The sequence below is a fragment of the Cyprinodon tularosa genome, unplaced genomic scaffold (assembly GCF_016077235.1).
Source record: "Cyprinodon tularosa strain WSP-4 unplaced genomic scaffold, ASM1607723v1 ctg137, whole genome shotgun sequence".
Taxonomy (NCBI): domain Eukaryota; kingdom Metazoa; phylum Chordata; class Actinopteri; order Cyprinodontiformes; family Cyprinodontidae; genus Cyprinodon; species Cyprinodon tularosa.
In genome coordinates this window covers 693,020-699,019 of record NW_024038189.1, presented here as the reverse complement: position 1 = coordinate 699,019, position 6,000 = coordinate 693,020, and positions in this window count along the sequence as shown.

Here is a 6,000-nt window from a genome sequence, read left to right as displayed (position 1 = left end):
CCTGGTGGATCACGGCCTCTTTCTTCAGAGTTTCTGCCTGGGACCATAAATTATTCCAGTTTGGGGATTGTTAAAATGAGAAGGATTTGTCCCCTTGGAAGAAAAGGCTGTAGCGCCCCGGGGGTCTTCTCACCGGTTCTTTTCCTGGGAGCAAGTTATTTACTACTCTTAACTCAAACTGGGAAAAACCATATAAAAAAGACTATAAAAACAGGAGTAAAAAATGACAGAGTTTATTCCAGATCAGGTCGTTACAGGACAGAGAAAAATGCTTAAAGCTTGCACAGCTGTGGTCTCAAAAATCACGTCCGCGAGCGTCCGGCAAAGTTTGAGCCCCTAACAAGGTAATCTCCTGCTTCTTATAGCTCATGGGTCTATGTGTTGCATCATGTTGATGTTGAGCTGGCCGTATCAGAAACTGACACGCCATCCATGTCTTGAACTCCATGCAGCTTGCTTCTATGCTTCAGGGTTACAGATAGCACTCCTATCAGACCGGCTCCAAGATGTGCCCATATCCTGTGTATTCTTAAAGACACAAAGGCGGTCCTGATTAGATGACCTCCGTACACACCGTGACATCCACAATGTGAAGGAAGGCCTTCTACTCTGTCTAATCTGACTAACAAAATAACAATGCACATGATGTATAAAAGAATAAACCTAACAGGATGGATCACCCAAACAACAGACTGTGTTCTGGCGCTCAGACAGAACCGCGATGAGGTGGCTGTGCCCCCTTCTGGAGCTAAGGTGATTGAAGGAGGACAGCGGTGGATCAGGGCAGTCCAATTGGCACAGAGAGTCCCAGACTGGCTGAGGCTCTATATGAAGCTAAGGAAGAATGACGAATAATTTAACTCTTCTTCCAATGCTAAATTAAGATGTCTTTTTTAAAATCTACCTACAAACCCGTCCACCAGGAAGGTCCTGCTTTTGCCGTGTTTGTCTGTCTGTTTGCAGGATTACTTAAAAGTTATAAACTGTTTTAAATGACATTTTTTCTGAGGTTTTCTATCTATGGTAATCCGGTTAATTGCTGGTGATCTTTTTCACTTTGAGTTAAAAAAATCTACCTTCTAAAATATCAGATCTGTAAGATGGATTTTTTTCTCAATTTCTGCATAAATTTAAGCTAATATGTCAAGGTTAAAAGTAATTTTGGACTCTAAAGGTTTCCCTTTACACCACAACGCCTTCACTCTCCAGTTCTCCATCTGCCATCTCAGCTTCACAATCTTATCAGAGCTTTTGCAGAAGGGACTCCAGAGAGCAGCAGAGATAAGGCCTGTGGAGAGCGTGAACGTGTGAAGCACACTGGGTCCAACACCATAGATAGATAAACAGTTTATCATCCGGTTGGAGAAACTCTGTAAGAAAAGGGAGAAATCTTTCCAATTGTGTAAGAGGAGGATAGGACAAAAGTAGAGAATGAGAAGGGAGAGAGCATAAAAAACAAAGGCAGGTTGAAAAAGAAAACAATGAATGGAAGTAAATCAGAGGTAACCAATAGCGGTTTTATCAGGCCAATTACATCACGGTGGTCAGGGCGATTTAGGTCCATCAGCTCAGAGTTGAATTGCAGAAATCAGGCTGTGGATGAAAATGATAAAAAAAAAAAAAAAAAAAAAAGCATAATTCTCGTATCCTGTCACTGCAGAGGCGCTTGACATTTCTGATGACATTTGAGCCTCTTTGAATTTGGTTGAAATTGCTGCATTTCATCCCCATCCTAAAGCTACACTTCAGAAAAAGAAAATTCCTTTATCTGGAAGATTATGCTGCTGTATTATGTGAAGGTATTATGCAGCGCTAATAGTGCATGTAGATACCCCACAAATGATACTAAAAATGCCTCGCATAACATACAAGGAGGATTTGGCCCTTCAATAAAAGAATACTTCCGAGTATGCAAATACCCATAAAAGAATTGGGGCTTAACAGATTTGACTTGCTCAAACAAAGGCGTGAGGCTCTTTTCCCAGGATGCAACTGTCCGTCAGTTTGTAGGATTAACGCTCTGGGTTGTGACAATGTGCTGAATGAAAGAGGACAAAGAGACATTTCCTTTATTACAGGGATATGATTATAAGTGCATCTTTTTTATATGGCTAACAGAAGATTAAAGCCAGAGGAAGGAGACAGAGGCAGAGGACACACACTGCCCCCTGTAGGTCTATCCTGCTCACAGCGCCAGTGTTGCATACCTTTTAATCTGTAACAATAGCAACATACTGTAATCATGCTCAGTATAATAACAGGCTCTAAAACAATTAATCCTCATAAATTGTTAACTTGTCTTCTATCTATTCACTGAATAACTGACTTAGAGGCTTGGTGATGTTTATTATAAATATATTCAAGCCTTCTTTGAACCACTTGAGTCAAATTGATATAAAAGAATATAAAAACACATTTTTATCATTCATCTGGTGTAATAGGTTTTGCTTAATTCAATGCAGTTGAGTTTATTTATACTGTATAGGGCTAATTATACCCATGTTATCTCAAGGTTTACAGAGACAAGTTAGATTGGTTAAAAGTTTCTGTCAAGGAAAACTAGTTGATTGCATCTAGTCATTGACTTGCAAGACATAACCCCAATAACCACAACAACTCTGGCCAGACATACCTGGATTAAACTGTCTGTCCAGTAATGGAAGTGTTGGCCTACTGCAGGGGTAACCAAATTCAAAATCAGCAGGGTCCGAGTGAAGAAAATCATCAACCAGTAAAGGTCCGGAGATATTTTTTATTCGAATTTATTGTTTTAAACAGAATTTAACAGTGAAATAAAATGAGCTTTTTATGCATCCATGTTTTACATTGAATATTCAAATAGAAAAATATTTTTAAAAAAATAGAATATTTTTCCATTTTAAAATCTAAAGTGTTTTTTTTTTAAGTCGTTCAGTTTGGTATAAAGACAATTTCCTGATTCACATATTTTATAAAACACCTGAACTGACCATGTTTTCTTTTTTCTGTCTTAATGTTGGCAGTGGGCTTTAGGCTGCCCTGCAAGGCTTTAAACCTTTAAAGCCCGATCCAAGAATAAAACAAAACAGCAAATTACTTTTTTTTGGTTTGAAGTCCTTATTTGGCCTTTGAACAAAATATGTAAAAAGAAAAATCAGAAATACATTTTTGATATTAATAATTTATTACTATGCGATAAGTCAAGATTATTTTTTGTGTAGTCTTCTGCTATATATCTGATTGTGTATAATAGGATTTTGAGCAAAGTTTTTAACAATAAATTATGCAAAAGGTGTCAGACGCAAAACATTTCAGAAACCGTATGTATCAAATACGATACATTTGGCATTATAGGGTTAAACCTGGGTTTGATTGGAGACTAAGCCATTCTAGAGCACATATCAAGGTGCTCATTTTTAGCCTGGATTGATATTTACTTTGGATTCTGTTCATGGTGGAGAATCCTGCTTCACAGCAGCAGGTTGAGCCAAACATCCTCTAAATGTGCAGGGTCATCTTTGATCACGCCATTTCCCTTCTTCCAGCAGTCTACACTTTCTCTGCTCTCTTTTTCTCATCGTCTTCTCCTTCTTTCCCATCGCCCGGCTTGCCACAGGTTTGCCTGCTGTGTCTAAAAGTAGCAGCAGCAGCAACCCAGACTGACAGCTCATTGGCTCATTTGGATCACGTACACCGGAAACTCAGGAAGGCTTCACCATATTTACAGGAGAAGAGGGGCAAGGGAAGTCGGACAACATGCAGTAATTTATAAATTCATTAAATTACTGCGAACCTATTCATTTTAGGAATAAATAATGACCCATTGTGTCATGAACCGCAGACAGATAGACCCAGTATTCAAGGAGAGACAGTCAGTAGGAAAGTTCAAAACGTTTATTGAATGAACAAACAAAATGAAAGAGCTGTGGCTCTCGGACACTGCAGGATGGGGAGCGGGGCATCGCACAATCACAGACACTGCAGGAGAAACACAGGTAAGTGACTACGATCATCTGACAGAAGATGATTATCTGAGTTGGCCACTTACCTGGTTTAACAGTGCAGTCCAAGAATGTCCCCAGGGCTGCAGTCCCAGAGGACATGCTGGAAGCCAATCCTGGTCAGGGAACCAGAACAGACAGGAACAGACAGAACAGGCAGGATCAGGATCCAGATCAGGCAGGAACAGAACGGGTAGCAGGATCCAAACTTCCAGGCATCCACAACTTCCCAGGAGGGTTCAGAGTCTGACTGGGTCCGAAAGCGTGACAGGGTGGTCACGCACAGGAGCACACAGGATCAGGTGTAGATGAGCAGACTCAGTGGAAGAGGGTAGCCGAGACAGGACGTGGAACCAGAACTTGATGCAGGACCTTTAAACTGGTCTCCTCCCTGGCTGCTAGGATCCAGGACATGAACCAAGAAATAAACTGAACAGACAGGCTAACAGAAAAAACAGTTAGTGATCTGGCACTGAATGCTCAGGCTGAACTGAATATAAACCAGAGGAAACAGGTGAGAGGAATAAATTATAATTGAGGCAGGGAAGGAAGATGACAGGTGAAAGGAATTACTAATTAAGGGAGAGCAAACAGGCCAGATCACGACACATTGTTATTCCTTCCTGACCTGACTTTTTCTTTAAACCCCACACTGCTCCCCGGGCGCTGCACAATGGCAGCCCACTGCTCCCCATGGAGATAGGTTAAATGCAGAGGTGAATTTCTCCAGAGTGAGATTCCTAAAATTTATTTACTATTATTATTACTATGTACCACAATTCATCTCTGCCATAGTAAGTATGAGCCTTTTTTTGCTACGGTAATTAATGTTCTCCTATGACAGTTAATACTGAAGGCATTAGTGGAAGACAAGTCAGTAGGTTCATGTCTTTTAGCTATGCAGTTTATCTTGTAGGGGAAGTGGCAAATACATTGGCGGAGCTGTTGTGGCCAGATGACACCAGTAATATAGTTTGTGGCCTGGAGCTGTAGGGTTGGAGGTCATTGGAGCCCAAATTAGAGAAAAAGCTCAGCTCTAACTCTGTACCCTTGGCCGAGTGTAATCAATTGTTGATGTTTGGTTCGATCCGTTTGTGACAGAATCAGGGATTGGGCTTTGTGCTCTAAATTAATACCACTGTGAGAAACAGCTGCTGAATCACCTCATTGTGTAGATAGACTGACACTAAGCTGCAAGTTGTTAAGGTTTACCCCGTTATCAGCCCCAGCAGCTCACCACCCAATCAGACGTGGCTCAGCTTCTTCATAAAGAAATAAACTGCAGCAGAGCCTGTTTTAACACAAGAAGGAAAGTGTTACAGGTTAACAAATGCTGCTGGGATTATTAACCCGCTAATCTAGATTTTAGATGCTAGATCAGCATTTCTCAGCAGTTCTGCCTTTCTGGCAGAAAAACTTTACAGATTCCAACGTCCACCAGCATAGTGGAGCTATCAGCTACTGCTGATGTTTCTCCTTGTGAATCCAAAACAATGTGGTTGTAACCAGAGACGAGCGGAGCACCAAAAATTCTACTCAACTAAGAAAAGCATACTTTACCATTTTCTTAAATAACGTCTTCCACACATTTCTATTAAAACCAGCAAGTACGCAAATTAAGAAAATATGTTTATCTCTCAACTTGCCAGATGAAAACAAAGAGGCATCTTTTTGTAAAAGGCATAAAAATGATGACGATTCTCAACATATTGCAGACAGAGAGTGACGTGAGGTGCATGCAGTCTTTGGTTGCAGGAAGCTGGGTGTTGCTCAGACAGGTGCACTACGAGCGGAACAACGAGGAAGGATCGACCTCACTGACCTCAGGCCCCCTGGGGAGTAAGGAAGCTGAGCCCACAGGGCGGACCTACAACTGACCGCCATCTACCCTCATCAAGCAAACTACCATGTGTGGATTCTGTCCTTGGGGATTCTGGACGTGAGGAGCATTCGGACAGTGATTAGATTGGAGTGCAAACAGCAACTTTTAGGCCAAACACCATCCAATAGCACATTTTGA